Here is a 21,591-nt window from a genome sequence, read left to right on the forward strand (position 1 = left end):
GTTTGACAAAGCTCCAGGGAGTAAAACAAGGAGGAGTAGGAGCTTTTAATGTCCTAAAAACTGAAGAAACACTTTTTTCCCCAATGTCTAAAAATCAACACTTCTCTTAAATGGCAGACACCTGGACGTCAAGGTTTCCCTAGAGAGAGGCTGTGGCAGAATTTCCTTCACACCCTTCTATGACCACCTAAATCCCATTTCTCTACACAAGACCTAATTGGAAAAAGAAAAGTGTTTATACAGAAATGATAACAGACAGAATCAAGCAAGGCCAAGAAGAAGATTCTCCATTGCTCAAGGGCAAAGTTCCATAAAAAGAAAGTCAAATGGAAGGAGGGACAGAGGTATGAACAAATGGTCAAATGAAGGATGGACGGATGGATGGATGGATGGATGGAAAATAAAGGAATGGGCAGATAACAGGTGGACAGATGGATTGGTAGATGAATGGATGGGCAGATGATGGATGCACAGATGGACAGGTAGATGATTGATGGATGGATGGGTGGATGGGTAAACAAGTATACCTGTTCATACAACTTTCAAAGTCAGAGCTCTATTATGCCTGGTTTATGAGGAAAAGTATTAACTTTCTTCTTTAAAATATTTTATCCCCAACTATATGTGCCATTTCACCTTGCTGTCTTCCTAAGTCTCCAAATCATGAACCCTAACTGAATCAACTAAGATGCTTATGGCTCAATTAAATAGCATGGCTTTGCTGGCTGGAAAGGACCAGGGTATGTCTGCAGAGAATATCCAACTAAGTTGCTGCTTAAACAAAAGGGGCATATCAATAATCTTACACCACACACACACACACACACAGTTTGAAACAAAAGGTTCCTGGGGCTGTATCAGTGACTCAAGGATGTCAGCACTCCAGGTCAGTGTCACTGCAATTCTTGGCATCTGTTTAGTCTAAAGGTAGTCAGTCACCCATGATTTTCTTATGTGACACATCTTTGGAAGGGGTTAGGATGAAAAACAAGTTCCCCTATCTCACATTGGCTAAAACTGGGTCCCATAACCACTATTAGACCAATCACTGAGAAGGGATATAGAATCATCATGGATCACTCATATTTTGTCCCTTGGGTACATTTTCATTAAACAAAACTAGAAACTAAAGAGGGATGGCTATTGGATGGGCAAACATCATCTTCTGTTGCCACTTTTAAATCCCCAGATAGCTACAAGACCCCCTCCAGTCAGAACTGCAACCTAATAATTCCCATAATGTACCCTCCAGAGAGATTCCAATAACCTCAATACCTTTGCAAACAAGTTTTCCACCTTCATCTCCTCAGTCTCTTACTCAGGATTGCAAGTGACAGAACCCCACTAATAGTAGCTTGAATAAAGAAAGAAGTCTGTTGTAAGAAAACAAGCTATCTCACAGAAACCAGGGGTAGTAACTATAGCTTGCCTTCTATGCAGGATCACCAGGAACCAAGGCAGCCACTTCCATTTCTAGTCCACATGACCTCTGAGCCTCTGAGCCTGCCCCACTCCTCTGTCTCTCTGCAGTTCATCTTTCTCTGCTACTTGATGCATATCACAGAGTCCCTGAGATAGCACACCCTTCCAGTCTGGCATTGATGGAGGCTAGCTGGCATCTCAATGTTAAGTCCAAGTCTCCAGAGAAAGAATCAGGAGCTATACTTGATCTACCAGCCACAGGCAGGAATGCCAGGTTACATAGTACAAATGTGGAAGCTAGGGACCACCTCTTGGTCTATTTTCCAAAATATAAGGCATGCGAAGGCCTTGAAGTCCTAAAAAGGTTGTACAGCTTTCTTTGAAGGAGCTTCTTGGACATCAGCCTCCAAGACCTAGCAGGCCAGAAAAATGGGCAGGAAAAAACAGCAGTCATCCCAGAATGACCACTCGAGCCTTCTCATCTCTCAGCAGGTAGCACAACCGGCTGTGCAGAGGTGGAAAGGAGGGAAGAAACTATATCGATACACATAACATCTTTCCTAGCAGCTACTCTCTCTTCCTTCCTCCCTGCCCTGCCTCAGATTGGCTCCTACCCAGGCCCCTTCTCACACCCTTACACCCACCTAACTATACTCATCCTCACATTCAGTGCTCCACTCTGGGCTCCTCTTCGCCAAGATGCTTTCCCACAAAGGGGTCACTGTCTTCCAGCTCACTTTCCACGCACATGTCTACCTCAGAAGTAAGCTCGGTCTATTTTAAACTCCTGTAGTTGTCTGCCATCTGTCTTGTCTGGAGGCCTCGTGGTCTACTGAGCAGAGAATATAACTGAATGTGGAAACACAGAAATTGATGTCTGGTCAAGGTCTCACCATTAGCTCAGAGCACTGGGACAACCAAGGCATCCTCCCCATAGGTGACAGAGAAAACTCCCTCTTGGTTAGGCCTTGGGGCTGTTGAGAGCACCAAAGTAAAAGATAAAAGATTTAGAGAATAAGATAACAGTGACAGTAGGTCTCTGATGGCATCTTCGCTGATCCTAACCCTAGTGGGGAATCATATAAAATTTATAAAGAACTTATAAAACTCAACACCAAAATAAAAAATCCAATTTAAAAAATGGGCAAGGGACCTGAACAGACACTTCTCTAAAGAGAATGGTCAATAAACATAAGAAAAGATGCTCAATGGCACTAATCTTCAGAGAAATGCAAATTAAAACCACAATGCAGTATTATCACCTCATACCTGTTAGAATGGCTGTCATCAATAAATCAACAAACCATAAGTGTTAGCAAGGATGTGGAGAAAAGGGAACCCTCCGCACTGTTGGTGGGAATGCATCCACTATGGAAAACAGTGTGGATTTTCCTCAAAAATTAAAAAACGGAACTGCCTAATAACTCAGCAATTCCACTTCCGGGGATATATCCAAAGAAACCTGAAACACTGATTCAAAAGAACATAGTACTTCTGTGTTCACTGCAGTGTTATTTACAGTAACCAAGATTTGAAAGCAGCCCAAATGCTCATCAGTAAATGAGTGAGTAAAAAAGCTGGGGTGCATTTACACAATGGAATACTACTCAGCCATAAAAAAGAAGGAAAGCTTACCTTTTGCCACAGCATGGATGGACCTGGAGAATATTATGCTCAGTGAAATAAGCTAGTCAGAGAAAGACAAGTAGACAAGCACCATATGATTTCACTTATATGTGGAAACTAATGAACAAAATAACGGAATAGAAACAAACTCAAAGATATATACAGACAATGGACTGACAGCTGTCAGAGGGGAAGCAGTAGGGAGATGGGTGAAAAAGGTAAAGGGATTAAGCAATGAAAAAAAAAAAAACTCAGACAGACAACAGCATGGTGATTGCCAGAGAGAAAGGGAGTTAGGGGGAGGTACAAGAACGTACAGGGGGATAAATAGTAATGGAAGGACACTTGACTTGGGGTGGTGAATACATAATACAATATACAGATGATGTTGTATTACAGAATTGTACACCTGAAATCTATATAATTTTATTAACCAATGTCACCAAAAAAAAATTCAGTAAAAATTATAAAAGAAAGGATTGATGGCTTCCTTTATTTTTCTGAGCAGACACCCTCAGTGTCATGGGGGAATAGCCAATAACAGACTGGAATCCTCAAGTCAATCCATCCTTGGGCACTGATGCTTGGCAATGGTTACGCCATGGCAATCAGCTCTGCCCTTTGCTTTCTGAATGATCCTGAGCCAGTCATCTTCCTATGAGCTACAGATGCCTTCAGATGTGACTAAGCATCTGTTATTGTTTCAAAGTAGGAGAATGATATTGTTAAAGTGTGTTTTTAATATTTACATGACACCCACCACCTGATGTTGCAAGACTTAAATGGACTTGGTGCTAACCAATAATAATAATAAATGTTTTATATGTATTGGGTACTGCGTAAGAGTTTTGCATATACTCATTCATAACAACCCTATGAGGCCCATAATAAGCACTAAATGCTTCCATTTAGAGACATAACAACAACAAGTGAGAAGAAAGAAAGCTTCAAAGACAGACAGTGAAAACCAAATTTAATTTCTTTCCTAGAATCTGCAGACAAGTCATCGAAATGCCCTTCAAAAGAGCTACTCCATAATTTCAAGTGGGAAGAAAGCATCCACCTTGAACAGCTGGCCATCCACACACAGGGAGGCCGCCTCGGACGTTAGAAAGACTGGACCCATCCATCTCCCCCCACACACACTTCCTTCCATCTTTCCTCAAGCTGTTATCTTCCCCCAGATGAAAGCTTCCCACATCCAAAAGACACCAGCTGGCTCAGAGACAGCTGCCTTCCTGTAGAAGGAGAGTTACTAGGAGGTCTGACAATCACATGAAACTACAAATCCCACTTCAACCACAGCAAATGGTAGAGGGAAGCATTACTGATGCAAAATGTCACAGAAGGTTTCAAGGGGTCCCACAGGGGGAGTCACATGTCACAGAACACTGTCCCCTACCACCACTTCAGGTTTTTCCTCCTTACTGCCGCCTCAGCATGGCTTTAGGAACCCACAAACCCTCTCCTACTTTGCAGAACAGTCAGCCTCATGTCTGTGAAAACATAGGCACCTGAAGAAAAGGAACTTCACCTTCTCCCGTAGTTTTTGTCAGAGTATCAAAGTGTTTTTCCCTTTGGAAAAAGCAGGTGTTTCCCAAAAAGGAAAAAAGAAACTGGTGCAATCCATTTTTTAGCCAAGAAAAATTTTCTGATCATCTTCTACGTGCCAGGCTCTGAGTGCTACACAATGGAACAGGTCGTTAAGATGATACAATAGTCTCCATGTGTTTGAGGGTCTGATTATGTATAAAAGTATCATGTTAATATGGATTGGAGAATTTCTCTATTCCAGACACTGCTGAGTGCTTCCTGTACATTATCATACTTCATTCCTCATAACTTCATGAGGTATTTCATTCCTATCTGACAGAAGAGAAAACTGAGGATCAGAGAGGTAAATAATCCAGCCAAGACCACACAGCTAGGAAGCAGCAGAGTTCAAATCCAACCCCAGGTCTGCCTGGTTAAAAAGTTCACACTTTAGCCGGTAGCTATGGAGGCCACATCAGCCTCCAGCTTCTTATTGCTCATTAAGTCCCCTGTGCCTCCATCATGGGCCCTAAGCTCTGAAGCATGGCATTTAAACCCTCCCTACTATTTTCTGTTAGGATTTCCCACAAATGCCTTTAAGCCACCTTGATTCCTGCCATGGTGAAGGACTATCTTTTCCTCTCCCCTTGAGCCATCATTTATGCAGCATCTTCTCACTGATCCGTCCCCCATTCTCTTCCATTCTGAAACTTCAGCCCTATCTGACAACAGAAGATCTCTTTGAATACTCAATGCAAAAGTCACCATCTTTGTTTTACTTATGAGAAAAGAGCAACTACTATATAAAATTGACATCCAATGCCAGGCCAGAGTACCAAACTAAAATCATGTATTGAGGTTATTTTTCTAGGTTTAAAAAAATAAACAAGCTACCTTCTCCAGGAAGCCCTCTCAGTCTCCCTGACAGAACTCTGTTTCCCAGCCTACCTTGTCCCAGCCCTTAGCACAATGTCTTTTACATGATGGGCATCTATAGATAGTATCTCTGCCCCTAACACAATGTCCAAGTTCCAGGCATCTGAGGGTACCCCATATTCCACAGCACCTTGCACAGGCTCTTGCTCAATAAATGTTTGCTGAAATAACTCTATCTGTGCTCTCATTTCTACACATTTCAACAATATTTCCAAAGCCAACGTCCCCAGCCTGGGGCTCACTTCTCTTCTCACCAGAGACTACAGGAGCTCTTTCAGAAAGCTCATCAACTTCCATGATTGTAATTACCATTGATATTCAATCAAGACCCACATCTCTGTCCTGAGCCCAGATCCATGCCCTAAGTCCCAGGTCTGAATATCCACATGCCAACCAGTCTGTGCCATTTGAAATTCCATGATTTCCTCAAAACACAGTCCTCTTCCCATAGTCCCCATCTCTGGGGACAGCACCACCAACCCACCTAATCCCCAAGCTGAAGCCTGGAAACCAACCATGACTCCTCCCTCTCCCACACTCCGCCCATACCCAATCAGTCACCAAGATCTCTCAGTGACACTCCCTAAACATCTCTCCAATCCTCCAGCAACCTCCCTCTTCACTGCAACCCAGGCGACCTCAAATCCTGCTTAATTCCTACAACTGCATCTCAACCCACGTCCATTCCTCCAGCCTTGCCACCTAGAAATTCATTTTTCAACCACAGCCACAGTGGTATCTAAAAGGTAAATCTAATCATGTAATGCTTTATTAAAAAAAAAAAAATATCTGTACCGTGGCAGGGGGGGGACCTACTCTTAAACTGGACATGGTGAGCCCTTCACAATAGGGTTCCTATCCTTCTTTTCCCTAACCACATCCCCCACCCCGTAAATATATAACAGACACTCTGTGCCAGCAAGGCAAACAAATTTTGGTTCCTCAGTCCTCCTGTGCCTTTGTGTATGCTATTCCCTCTTCCTGGATCCCCCTTCTCCTTCTTTCCACACTCTCCTTTAGTTAGGTAAACCCATCATCTTTGAGGCTGGACTTTGAAATCATTTAGTCCCAGAAGCGGTCCAGAAGCCTTCAGCTAGGTGCACCAATGCTGCACACCTCAGAATCCCACACAGCAGTCATGGCAAGTAGGCACTGTGTCAGCACCTGCCTACTTATTTGTCTGTATTATTTACTAGATAAGGCTTTTGTAACGGCAGGGACTGGGCCAATCATGTTCACTGTCAGATACCCCTGCCACCACCTGGCACAGCAGGTATTCAATAAATACTTCAATAAGTGTATACATGAAGACTTCTGAGAATACACATGGCTGGCCAATCAGAGCACTGTTTTCTCACTGACCCTGGTACCTAATTCAGACCCAGTGAGATTCAACCACAGAGTTGGAGGTGCTCTTCCTTGCATGAATCTGAAGGTAGAGGAAAGAAATGCAGATAGGGCTTCCACAGACATCTTGCCATTGAGAGGGGAGGCTCTCGTATCTGACAATGGAGCCAAGAGAGAAAAAGTGGGAGAAACTGTCCTGGTAACGTAACGAGCCCCTGAATCAAACTATATCTAAAGGCATGTAAACCCTTAAACTTTTTGGTTACATGCAGCAAAAAACGCCCGTCTAAATTAAGCCAGTTTGAGTTTTCTGCCACCTATAACCAAGATTCCTACCTCACAGAAAGGGTAGGTAGCATGAATGAATTTTAAGGTTCCATCCCACCCTGAGGTTTAAGATTCGAATGTCTGCATTACGTACATACCCTCAGCATTAAAAGACATAGTTAGCTAGAAGGAAAAAATATACTATTCTAAGTAGCAGGCAAACCCTATAAGATTACACAGGTTTATACAAATCTAAACCATGTCTGCCTATATTGGCCATCTAACATAAATGGCTGCCCCCTGTATGTTAGCCAGTGGATGCAGCTCGCAAAGACATTAGCCGCCATTCCAGCAGCATAGCCATAACTGTAAATCCAAACACATCTCCAATCCATCATATGGTGCAGTATTGGGTAATGGTGGTAGAAAGCTGGGGGAGCTAAAACCCGGTGAGAGGGGTGGTTTGCTGTTCTTTTTGAAATGTGTTGTCAAAGCTAATATGTCATTTAGAGATTTTGCTGTAATGACCACAGTCAATGTTTGTCCTGCAATACTGACTCATTCCGAAGGTGTCATCGCCCTTTCAAAGGCTAGTACCACACAAAAACTTAACTAAGTAGCTCTACTAAGTAAAGTTTGTACTACCCTTTTAAAAATTCTAATAGAGTTTAGATGAGGGATTGCAGGGTGCTAGCCTACAGACATCTTTTGTTTGGCCCATAACATATCTTTTCTCAAAAAATAAACTTTTACATAAAATCCTGATTCCTGGATTCTCTTGAAAAGCTCGAAAAGCCAGAAGCCCTGCCTTTAGAGTGCAACAAAGCAGAGCTTACTATTAGATGCCCCTTTTACCAAGGCAGCTACCCTCCAGTTCAACATGGGCCCCACCACCATCAGTGTTTTACACTCAACTCACGTCACTCGTTTAGGTCTCCTGTCTGGATTCTTCAGGATTTGGATTTACAGTCCTTTTACACTTACATATATGTCCACAGATAAATTTGGAAAATGTCATTTTAATCAACCGATGTCTTTTTTAAACATTGGATTTCAATGTTTTTATGATGTTCCAAGAGTGTTCCATGTACCACAATACCAAACATCTCAGCTGGTGATTAACCACAAACTGTTAGGCCCCCAAGGCTTTGCTCACACTGTTTCATTTGCCTGCTTTCCCCAGTCCCTACACCTTTGCTGACTGGCACCCAGCTGAGTCTACAAGAGTCAATTCAAATGCCTTCTTCTTGGAAAACCAGCCTGATGCCAACCCAAGAATCCTGGTTCAGAACAAATGCTCATTTCCAACCATTCTCATAAAGCGAGGGCATAGCACATCTTAACTCTTTTTCTTCCAACTTTGTATTGCAATTTTGAAGGGACCAGGTTGTTTCCTCATAAGACCAAGGGCTCTCAGGACAAAGACTCCAGCACCTTAACAATCACTTAATCACTCACTAGGTGCCAGCATTTTTCCTGTCTTTCTTCTTTAAACCTCACCACAATCCCTATGAGGTAGGTCCTATTAATGTCTCTGCTTGAAAGATGAGAACAATGAGTCTTAAAGAGACTCCAAGTCCAAGAGTGGTTTTCCTAACTCCTATGCGACCTGAGTACACTGCCTCTGCTACCCTGTACTTAGAAGCAATAGAATCTGTAGGGCAGTAGAGGACACTTCCTGTTTCTGCAGGACTCTTGAAGCACTGCCTTTCCCTTCCTACATCCCCTTTCCCCAGGCTCTGCCCCAAGCCCTAAGGGGCTTGCCATGGGCTGTCTCACCCACATCTGTCCCCAAAAGCCAGAACCGCAGAGAACCCCATTCTCTGCTCCCACATGCTGCCTGATGGTGGAGCTGGGTAACCTTCCCTCATCACATGAGCCTTTCCAGCAGCTCTGCTTCCCTCGGAAATTATATTAAATTGTTCCATTAGTGTCAAAAAAAGGAAGATGCATGATACTTTATGAATTTCCCTTTTGAAAGAAAGTTATCTTCAGAACTGTGCTCATGCTGACTGCTTCCAGAAAGTGAGAGGTTATTTGGGGGCAGAATTTATTTGCAGAAAACCACAAAATCAGTCTAAATGCCAAGAGTTTTTCCCAGTTGGCTTGCCCGAATCAATACAGATGTACTAATGTAAAATCATGGAAGTCAACGTGAATAGACATTTCTTCAAAGATGATACACAAAGGGCCAATAAGCACATAAAAAGATGCTCAACATACTCACCAGTATGGAAATGCAAATGAAAACCACAATGAGACACCACCTCACACCCATTGAGATGGCTACTATCAAAAACAAAACAAAACAAAACAAAACAGAAAATACCAAGTATAGATGATGATGTAGAAAAATCAGCGCCCTTATAGACCACTGGCTAAAATGCAAAATGGTGCAGCCACTATGCAAAACTATATGGAGCTTCCTCAGAAATTTACAAGTAAAGCTGCCATGTAATCCAGCAATTCCACTTCTGGGTATGCATTCAAAATAATTAAAAGCAGACTTAAAGAGGTATCTGTGTACCCATGTTCATAGCAGCATTATTCACAATAGCCAAAAGATTTCAGAAGCAACCCAAGTATTTATCAATAGATGAATGGAGAGCAGTGAAGGTGGGGGTGGGGGGACGGTAAAGGGGGGACTGGGCAACTGTAATAGAACAATACAAAAATAAAAATAAAAATAAAAAATGTATGAATGGAGAAACAAAATGTGGTGTATACACACAATAGAATATTATGCAGTCTTAAAAAAGGAAGTAAATTCTGACACATGCTACAACATGGGTGAACCTTACAGACATTATACTCAGTGAAATAAGACAGCCATAAAAATACAAACACTTATATGAGGCATGTAGAGTAGTCAAAATCACAGAGACAGAAAGTAGAATAGTGTTTGCTAGTGGGTGGGAGGAGGGAGGAATGAAAAGTTGTTATTTAATGAGTAGAGTTTCAGTTCTGCAAGATAAAACGAATTCTGGAGGTGGGTTGCACAACCGTATGAATGTACTTAACACTCCTGGGTGTACACTTAGAAATGATTAAGATGGTAAACTTTATGTTATGTATATTATCACAATTTTTAAAAATCATGGCAGTCAGCCTTGGCTGGTGTGGCTCAACGGACTGAGTGCCAGCCTGAAAACCAAAGGGGGGTCACCAGTTCAATTCCCAGTCTAGGGCACACTCCTGGGTTGTAGGCCAGGTCCCCAGGAGGGGGCGTGTGAGGGGCACCCACACATTGATGTGTCTCTCCCTCTCTTTCTCCATCCCTTCCTCTCCCTAAAAATAAATAAAATATTTCTTAGAAATCATGGAAGTCAATACATATCCTTTCTTTATGATAAAATGGTACAATCCAGAAAGGATCTCGGGAGCAAAGGCCTGTGGAGGGCAAAGAGTTTGGGCTGTTGTGGAAGAAGGGCTGGAGACCAGTTGTTTGGAGCCAATTGCTAATCCCAATGAGTCTCTGACTGAAGGTCAGAAATCTCATGGGAACGCCTGCAGCTCCCTCACCCACCCCCCCAAGCGGCCACACTGCACATGGTAGAGGAGGGATGCTGATTGCTGCAGAGGTACAGCTAAGAAACATCACACCTGACTGGCAGATCCAGTGGCTTTGAACTTCAAGGACAGAGTGGGAGGGATGGCTTAAGGGAGACTGATGACGGAAAGCAGGAAGATAAGGCTGCTCCCTTCCATCTGAACTATATCCCCTACCACTTATGGGAATCTAAGCTGCCAAAGCTAATTTTTAGAGACCTCAACTTTTCCTTCTCCTTTAGCCAGAAACTGAAAATGGTAAAAAGAGAAATGCCCAAATTCTAGCAAAACCCATCTCAATGGTCAATATTGGACAAACATGGACCATCTCTACAAGAAACAAGAAAAAGGAAAATCCCTTTGTACATACATTCACTCAACAGTGTTTATTATCTCCAATTACAAGTAAGACATGATCCCTGTCTGATGGAGAAAACAGGCAAAAACTAGTAAATTTTATCTGGTAAAAATTAATAATTATTAAACTACAATGTGCAAAAAATGCTATGAAGGAAACAAATCTGTCACTCCGATGAAGACTAAGAAGGGGGCCATTCTGTGGCATATCTGTAAGTTGCAACCCAAACAAAGACCATCCCTTCCCCTTCCTTCTTACAAAAAAATATTATTCAATATTCCCAGATAAAAATATTCTAACTCCCAGCTTCACTTTCAGTCACAGCCAATAAAGACATAGATGGATTCCCTGGAAAGGGTATCACTATCTCTTCTCAAGCGAAAAAGACAAAGCTCTGCAAGGAAGAGTTTTGTCCATTCCATATTCTTCATGCCTAGAATGCAGAGTAAATGCTTGAAGGTTCTCCAACCATTCTGTGACCATGAGGAGAAAAAAAAATTTGCTAACACTGGTGGAGCAAGAACAAAGGAGCCTAAGTCCTTAATGACATTATTTATCTTTTCTACACGTTCTGGTTCACTTACACTCTTACTTGTCTTTTTTTTTTTCTTTTTGCTTGATCCCATTTTCTTATTTCTGCAATGATGTATGTTGCTTTTATGTAAAAAGAAAAACTTATAATACCTACCTCATTTTGAAGTATATAAATATCTAGTTGCATAGCAGAGATCATGAAAATATATTCAGGAACTCTATCCGGTATTTTTATCAGACTTCAAAGATTATTTTTTCCAAATTATTTCATGGCTGGGTTCTAACAGGAACCTCAGTATTCAAAGCACCTTCACATAGTATCTTTTCTGATGTGTTTTACAAGTCATGTTATTCAGTTTGGTTCTGGGTGTATTCTAAGGAACATTCTCCAAGTAAGAGAGCTATAGTTTCTTTCAGAAACAACTTTCCCTGTGTATCTTCAACAATTTATATCTCTTACATCACAATGTGATTGAGGCTTAAAGATATATTTGATGCATAATATAGTTACATGACGTTGTAAACACACACATGTAAATATAACAAAAAAAAAAATGACTGTTTCACCTTCAAAATATTCACCTTAGAAAGATTAGTAAAGAAAACTGGGGCTGAGTGGAACTCCTAAAGAGGTATACTGAAAATATTTTCAAGCCATGATAGGTTCATTTACTTAATAATCTATTTTTCTTCATTTTAGCCTCTCTGCAATTTTTTGGAGCCAATTGCTAATCCCAATGAGTCTCTGACTGAAGGTCAGAAATCTCATGGGAACACCTGCAGCTCCCCCACCCACCCCCCCAAGCAGCCACACTGCACATGGTAGAGGAGGGATGCTGATTTTGTAGTTTTGAGTCCTATTTGATACAATAGTTATTTAATAATGTAATTTTTAATTGCTTAATGTTAAGTTTGGTTAGATATCTGTTTCATCCCATCTCTCACAAAATTGGTAATATAATAAAGAAAGAGTCTTTATTCCTGACCTGATTCTAATAATGGGAACTTGGTTCTGTGGAGTTACCTAAAATTTAGGGGAAAGTATAAAGTAAGTGTCTTCTAGAGGACCCAAGAGCTACTTCCACAGAAACCCTCTCAGCTTCTCCATCAACACCACTCCCTTTTCCTTTATATCCCCTGGGCTCCCTCCTAGCTCTCCAAGTGTGAGAAATCCCCCACCCCAAGTCAAATCACCCTTCTTGTTTAAAGAGTCGCAACGTTCATTTACAATACTTGTCCAAAGCTCATTTACTCATCCAAATCGGTCTCTCATGCTCTAAGAGGTCTTTCACAGTCCTGGCCGACAATCCCCATTCATTAAGACCTTGTATATTCCTCTCACTATACTAACTTGGAAGTTTTTCTTTAACCTATTGAAAACATTCTGGGCCAGTAATTCAAGGCCACCAGGAAACACAAAGAAATCACATGCGAAATGCTTTAATTAGTCCATCAGAAGCCTTCAAGTTAGACGCAGGTGAATATTTCCAAGGCAGACACAGAATTCTTTCTCGCTTTGAACTGGCTTTAGGAGACACTTACCATCTGACACCCCTCGACCTCTTGCCAGAAAGTGTAAGAAATACCTGATCCTCTCACTGAGACTCTGAAGTGCCTTCTCAACCAAGCATAAGTGAAGGTCAGTGCCTCTGTTTTAGATGTAGTCCATCTGGACAACTGCAGATAAGTCAGAGCCTTTTGCCAGTGACCACCACCTGGCAAGTGGCTCACCAGCTCTGCTCTTTGTCTCTGTCACTCAAATCTGTGCAGACCAATCCCATTCATAATCTGGACCTGCAGTCCCGCCTAGTCCCTGAATGGGCAGCCTTTCTTTAGCTGCTCCTGGACAGGCCATATGGACAGAGAGCTTGAAAGCCACAGGAAAGGTTGCTCTAGAGTCAGAATGTCCCAATTTTAAAAACACATCAGAAATGGCCATATCATGGGCCACGATGCAGTCATAAAATAAAACAAACCCCAAGGTATTCTGTTAAGTAAAAAAGGCAAGGCAAGCTAACATCTGAATTTCTGTGTCTGGGGAGAAAAATATTGTATATGCTGCATGTATATGATGGTTTGCTTCCAGAAGTACACAGAGAGACTGCTCACAGTGGCTGTCTAAAGGGAGATAAATAGAGTCTAGGCTAGGAGAGACCTCTGAAGGTGAACCCTTTTGTACCTTTTCCATTTTGAACAGCACATGTGTACAACTATTGGAAATTCAATGAGAGAGCACAGAGATATGTAGAGCCATGGAACAGGACACAAATGTCTTGATAAAATGCCCCTCGCTTATATTTCCCAACTTGAAAGATATTCACCATTCATTAATGATAAGCAGATTTCAGAATAAGGCGTTTTAATTTTAGTTTCTAATTCTAACTTAAAATACCTATCAGAGTTGATTAAAAACTGTAAGATTATCAGCCAGAATGTTAATGGCTGGCGTCTTCCTGAGTAGTGGATTGTGGGTGGATTTTATTATCGTCTCTTCATTTATCTTTATTTTCTAATGGTTCTACAATAGGCAAGCATTTGGAAATTTTTTAACATTTTTTATACTGTTTTAAAATTTATTTTTCAATTACAGTTGACACACAATATTATATTAGATTCAGGTGTACAACATAGTGATTAGACACTTATATACCTTACGAAGTGGTCAGCCAGACAAGTCTAGCACCTACCGGGCACCATACACGGTTATTACAAAATGACTGACTATATTCTGTACTGTATTGTACTGATTGTACTTTACATACTTGTGACTATCCTGTAACTGCCAATTTGTACTTAAACATGTTTTCTAATTAAAAATATAAAGATTCCATCTTAGACTTCAGTCCCATCCACTGTACCGCCCCCAGGCAAGGCAGTGGCCCGAGGCGCAGAACCTCGCAGGGAAGGCCTCATTTGGAGAGACAGCAGAAGAGCATCCAGGAAACATCCTGTGTCCAGAAGCAGAGCAAGGGAGGCAGGATTTTAAAAGGCAGAGCCATAAACCTCCACATAAAATAAGCAGCCAGGCTCTCATTTCAGCCCTGTAAACTGCATATTCATTAAAACTGCACTAGTCTGAAGAGCCCCCAGAGATCAGGGCTGAGGGGAGATGGGGGGCATTGAGGAGGAGGAAGAGAAATGGGGAAAAAGGCCAGAACCTGCCATTTTCCAGCCCAATGCAAACAGTCTAAAAACCCATCACAGCCAGAGAAGGGCCACCCACCGGGGCTTCATGGCTCTCATTACCCATAGAAGTAAACAGAGACTGAAATAAGGGAAGCAGCCAGGACCTCTAATATCTGACTTGCCTGGCTCCAACCTGTCCCGCTAAACGGTTCTGAAGGAACGTGGACGCCCCGAAGTTTAGGCCTGGTGGGCATCACTAGCAGGGTCCCATGCAGAGAGGGACTGGACCACAAAGTAGACATCATAGGCTTCTCCCCTTCCCCTAGAGGCCAGACATAAACTAATCAAGTGAAACCCACCTAATAGAAGGGTTGTGGCCAGCATGTACTGTAAGGCTTACTGTTCTAAGGACTGGCTATACATGTTTTAACTCATTTAAATCCAGGTCCTATTACTATCCCCATTTCTTGGTTAAGAAAATGAGACATATTCATGGAGATGTAAATTACAGCATAGAGAATATAGCCAATAATATTGTAATAACTATGTGTGGTGCCAGGTGGGTACTGGAAACATCAGGCAGGGACACTTTGTGAAGTATATGATTGTCTAACCACTATGCTGTACACTTGCAACTGACACAAAATAATACTGAATGTAATAAATGTATAATTGCGATGAAATAAAAAATAAAAGAGAAAATGAAGCATATAGAAATAATTTGCCCAAGGTCACCCAGCAAAGGGGGAGGGTCCAGACTCAGAAGTAAGTCTCACTCCAAAGCTCACGATCTTGGTCACAACACCATTCTGCTTCTCCCCAATCTTGCCAAGCATCTGATTCAAACCAGACCTTTAAGTTCATGACCCATGACCCTGTGTCAAGGGTCTTCCAGGTAACCACAAGTGTCAAATCCACAAATGCCAGTGATAGGCTGCATCTGTCCCATTATGCAAGTGACTTAGGCTTGAAGGCCTGAAAATATTTCCACATACTGGGAAGCATTCTCACGCTCAAGACAAGAATGGAGAGCATGCCATCCTCTGCCCCCAGACAAGTGACATAAAGGCGACACAACTCTAACTAAGGAAACCCAGAGGAATGGCAATAGCCTCCAGAAGCAGGGAACAAAGTTATCTTTTCATTTCACAGTGCCCAGAGCCAAAATCACCAGACCAGGAATTATGAGATGAAGGACAGAGAGAGGGAGCCTGGAGATCCTAAGATACTCACAGCCTCCCTGCACTGAGCCAGGAAAGTGAACAGCTTCCTTCCCCAGCAGTGGGAGCAGATGCTTACTCTCCCTCTCCTAAGCTGTCCCTAAAGAGCTTTCAAGGTCAGCAAGTCTGATGGTAACTGTTTTTGTCACATCATGCCCTTTGCCCACTCACAAGCGACTTCTCTAAAGCCTCAGGAAGGAGACACTGGGGTTTCTGGCTCCAGATCTGCCTCTTCACTCAATTAACGAGCACCACTGAGGAGAGCCTCAGCAACCATAGATCCCAGCCTTGACTGACTGCCTCCCTCACCTATGCTACTATGATCCCACCCCTCACTCCACATCATTGGCTACCAGATCTAAGCTGAGACAATAAGATTCTTTCATGGCCTTTAGAATGGACGCTGAGATGCAGGGGATAGACATGAGGCAGATATGGGATGTCATCTTCCATCTCATGTCTAGAGTAAGAAACTCATACACAGCAGGAGAGCTTGGTCGAGTGATACATGGCCCATCAGCAAAGTACAACAGTCTGCACCAGAAAGACCTGTGTCACAAAGGGTATCTACTGACACAAAGTGTATCATGATCTATGAAGTGCAAAGGCCAAGTGACATCAGGTTTGTAGTCTGGATTCATTCATTCCTCAAATAGAAAGAGTGCCCACTGTGTGTCAGACGCTGTTCTGAGCACTGTACACAAATGCAACAAACTCCTGCCTTTGGGGGGCATATGTTCTAGTGGGTGTGAGGTGGGCATGCTGATAATGGGCAGGAGGAATGGGAGGGACTTACAGGGGTAGTCACCCAGTGGGTGACACTCTGCTGTTTCTCACTGTCGTCCTGCTATGCATTGATATGTTTTTTTCTATACTGAGTAGGTGATGGGTGTTGCAAAATAAAGGAAAGCTCAAACCCCTTGGCACGGCATCCGAGGCACTTCTGAGTTCTTGCTCCCAGCCTCCCTTCATGAGCCACTTCCTGTGGTAGAGCCACAGCTGTCAAGGACCCGCGGTGGTCCAACACGCTCCACAAAAGCTGTTCTTCTGCCAGAGAAGTCAGTCCTCCGCACATTCTCTGCCTGGCATATCAAGACACCTTCCCCACGGGTCTCACTTCTTCAAATCACTCCTGCCCACCTCCATCCCACTCAGCAACAATGGCCTCTCCTGGGCAGCGCCTTGTCCTGAGTAACCCCAGCCTGGCTATAACCGGTTCATCTCCAGTCACTGGTCAACCTTCAGTCAGGTCCCCGTTGCTTCTTCCTTCTCCCAGGCCCCACGGATTCCACCCACTTCTCTTTCTTCAGTTTCATCCCCATGCCTTTTCTGTATGGGATTTCTCTCCCCGCCTGCCACCCCCAGTCTCCTGAACACACATGCTTCTGTGCTGCCCCCAAAGACAAGCTCACAGACTGCTTTATTCCTAAGGGAAAGGGGACAATAAACTGACATACTGTTAAATCACAAAACTTCAGCCACCTGAGGTCTGAGTCACTGCTCCTGGGTCCATGGCCCGGTGAGGTTCTTAGGCCTTGGGGGTGTGGCCGGCAGGGGAAATGCCTGAGGCTACAACTGAGGGAGTTTTGGAAGTTTTGGAAGATTCTCTTCTGTAGGACCTGGTGGGAACCCCTCTTCCTCTTACTGTTTCCCACCTGTCCAGACATACTCCACACTCACAAATCTGGGGCCTCTGGTCTCAGATAAAAAGGTAGCTCACTTCCTGGCTCCTACGTGCTTGCAGCCTGTGATGTTGTGAATGACAGAATCTCAAAACGAGAAAGGGCTTCCAGTGCACGTAATCAAAAGTCTGCTCAACTCTTAATAAGTAGTGATAAATAGTGATAAGTGGCCTGATTAAGTAGTGGTTCTCAACCAAATCTGAGACCCCTGCCCCGGGGACATTTCAGCAACGTCTGGAGGCATTGTTGGTTCTCCTGATGTGTACTGAGCATTGATACTGGTGTCTGGTGGGCCGTGGCCAAGAATGTTGAGAAACACCCTACAATACACAGGACAGTCCCCAAGAAAGACTTGCCCAGCCCAAAATGTCAATATAGTGGTGCCAAGGTTGAGAAGTCTCGCTCTAACTAAACCCCTCCCAGCACTGGGAACTCACTCTCCTCTCCCCACAGCCCATTCCCCACCCAGGCAACCCTCTGCCTGTGCACACAGTATTTGTGGCTGGATGAATCACGGGCGCTGTGGTTCCACGTCCTCCTTGAGGTCGGGGGCTCTTCCTCTACTCAGCTGAACCCCACAAAATCCTTGCTGCCTAGCTGACTCTGGAGGCTTTCAGAAAATGAGTACAGTATCCATCCTCCATGATTTAATATATGATAAAGGCGGCATTTCAATTCTGAGTAAAGCAATGGATTATTCAATAAATGGTATTGGGACAACTGGCTGGCCATCTGGTAGAAAATAAAGCTAGATCCTCACCTCCCTCCTAAAACCAAAATAAGTTCCAGATGGATTAAAGATTTAAGTGCAGGGAAAAAAAGTTAAACTAGTGAAAGAAAATATGGGAGAACTGCTCTATAATCTCATGGCGGGGGGAGCGGGGGGGGGAGTTGCCTTTTTAAGCAAGATTCGAAATGTAGGATACATGAAAGAAAAGGTTCATAAATCTGACTATATAAGAATATTTAAATATCTACAGAGTAAAAAATTAACATTTTTAATGTTAAAAACCAATTTTTTATATTATATTAATCATATTATATATAAAACATATGCTGGCTAAGAGACATGTTCTTTAGTAAATAAAACCCTGTTAAAATCAATAAGAAAGTAAAAAAAATAGACAAAATGGTGGGGGAACTCAAGAGTTGGAAAATTTTTAGTGTTAAGTTATAAGTAACAAGCTTAGTAATTAATGTATATAAAAATCTACTGCTTCAGGAACTGAAGGTATGGTCCACCCTAACTCCAAGAGATCACAAGCAATTTGACTTCTGTGCCCCAGGAGGACTGCAAGCAATCGAGATGGTATCAGAGCCATTGTGCTCCAGGGCGAGACTCCTGACTGCCAAGGACACAGATAAAGAACTACTGGTCAACAGATGGAAGAGTCCTAGGAAAACTGCTGGGCTGCAGCTTTTGTCTGATGAACCTTTTCCCTGAATTTCAAACCTTACCTACTTTTTCTTGATTCCCAACTCCTTACCTACACTTTTTTTCTCCTTATGCAAAAGGTCAGCTTGAAATAAAATATAAAATGAAATAAAATGTATGGTCTTTACAGTACATAACCCACCGTCTTCTTAGATTGCAGGCTCTCTGAATAAAGTGCCCATAAAGATTCAATCCTGCTCCCCACTTGCTGGTTCTGGTCATGACAGGCAGCACGGACACCGACTTTTCCAGTTTCAAAAAGTTAAGAGACAGTTCACAGAAAGAGAAATACAAAGAATTCTCAAACACAGAAGTCCTCATAAGCAAAGAAAGGCAAATTAAGATGAGATACCCCAGTGAGAGACCAATTTTTCACTGATGAGGCTGGCAAAATAAAAAAGTTTGATAATATTTTGTGCTGGCAATGATATGGGAACAAGCTGTCTGAAGGAAATGCAAACAGACCCCAATGCTGCTGCCCTTCTTGCCCATGTAGCCAAACCCACAGAGGTAAATTCATTACCATACTGTCCGGTGTCATATTGTTTGTAACAGCAGAAGACTCAACAATGCCAGTGCCCATCATCCGAGGGATGATTAATAAATACATTATCATGCATACACAAGAGGAGAAACTCCAAAATTCTTAAAAATAAATGAGGCACCTACAGCTGTAGGACCTGCTTCTGGTTATAATGTAGAAGGGCAGCAGCTTTACAGGTTTTGGTTAGCCGGACTTATCTCCAGATCCCGCAGAGAAGCTGCTGTCCACTGGGAATCAAGTCACCATAAATATATACTTGTTTAAAAAAATTGAAAATTAAAAACAATAAATGAGGCAGATCTATGGGTTGATCCCCATGAGACATTATTAAAAGGAAAAGTAACGTACGAAATGGGATTACATAATACATTTCCAATTGTGTACAGAAAAAATGGGTTGGGTGCATTTTCAGTCCTCAGTCCACGAATATTTATTAAGTACCCCAATGTGCCAGGCTCTGTTCTGGGTGCCAGGATTCCACCAGGAGTGAGCCTGTTCCAACATGTGTCGGTTGCCCAAGGCTGGAAATACAGGAAACTCATCACAGGGGAGGTTCTGAGTTATCAAATTTGGCAAATAAAAATATAGGATACCCTATATTTGAGTTTAATATAGATAGTAGATAATTTTGTAGGATAAGTTTGTCCTACACAGTACTGAGGACATACTTATGCTAACCTCAGATTCATCAGGGGTCTGTATTGCTTTTCTTATTATTTTTAAAACGGACACAAAGGAGTAAGGAGAAGAAATTCCATGGACCTGAGGCTCAACTCCACGTGAGCTACAATTCCTGGCCCGCTGGGCCCGAGTCAGCCCAGCACCCAGCACGTTCCAGGGCTGCCGCTTCTCTACTTGGGAATGCTCTGTCCCACACCCCAGCAGCAAGATGATGAGCTGTGTTATTTTTTTTTTTTTAAATAGGACCAATGCAAAGAAAAAAGCGTAAAAAGCAGTGGAGAAAACAACACAGGGCCTGCTAGAAACTCGCCTTTTCCAAGAGAATAAGAGAAATAAAATGTCATGTTTCTTAAAGAGCCTGGTTTTAGGGATCTCTTGGGCTTCTCAGATCAGCTCCATCTGCCCTTACCTCTTTCTTAGGGGAGATTTTACCACTCCAGGAGGGAAAGTGCATTTTATGTAGAGATCCTGCAACCTTTATGTCCCAAATATTTTTGAGCACTACCAATAAATAATATTTATGAAATACTTTACCACGTGCCAGGCCCTCTTCTAAGAATTTTAATCAATATTAACTCATTTAATTATCTCAACAACCCCATGAGAGACACTATTATTATCCCTCTTATACATAGATGGAAACTGAGGCACAGAGAGGCTTAGTAACTAATGAAGATCACATAGCTGATACTTAGAAGACCTGGGATTTGAACCCATATAATCTGACCCCAGAGCACACACCCTTCACTACTGGCTAGGCACTGAATAGTGAACAAGACAGACATAACTCTGCCCTCAGGGAGCTCAGGGTTCCTGAGGGCATGCTACCCTCCACAAGGATACAGACCAGCAAACAGTGCTAAGTTCTACAAGACACAAATTAGCATGGGAAAGACACCACTGATGCATTTATTCACAAATATTTAATAAGGGCCTAATATGCTCCTGGCACTGTTCTAGGAACTACAGGATGAGGCTGCGAACAGGACAAATAGATCCTCAGCCTCATGAAGTTCATGGTCTAGTAAACATCCAGGAGGAATTTTAGACAAGATGTCAGCAAAAGTCTTAGGAGGTGACATTTAAGCTCTGATCAAGAGAAGAGAGCTCAGCATTTGAAAAGCATTCCAGGCAGAAGGACCAAAAGTGCAAAGATCCTGGGTGGAAATGAGTTCAAGTTTATCCCCAGCCCCAGGAACCCTTCCACAGCTCCCCTGGTCCAATGTTCTCCTCCAGTCCAAAAGCCAGACTTCAAACTTAGCTTCTCTGCTGAGCTCCCCTCCCAGAGGCCTGCAAGATCCAAGGCAGAAACAGTTTCACCTCTTCTAAAC

At 42.7% G+C, this 21,591-nt stretch overlaps 1 protein-coding gene across 2 annotated transcripts in view; it reads right to left on the minus strand.

The window, feature by feature from the left end:
- PRKCB (protein kinase C beta) overlaps nt 1–21,591 on the minus strand; it is a 313,522-nt gene that overhangs the window by 232,911 nt on the left and 59,020 nt on the right. The gene's annotated exons all lie outside the window — the stretch shown is intronic.

The sequence above is a fragment of the Pteronotus mesoamericanus genome, unplaced genomic scaffold (assembly GCF_021234165.1).
Source record: "Pteronotus mesoamericanus isolate MK-2021 breed Mesoamerican mustached bat unplaced genomic scaffold, CSHL_Meso_final contig_64, whole genome shotgun sequence".
NCBI lineage: Eukaryota > Metazoa > Chordata > Mammalia > Chiroptera > Mormoopidae > Pteronotus > Pteronotus mesoamericanus.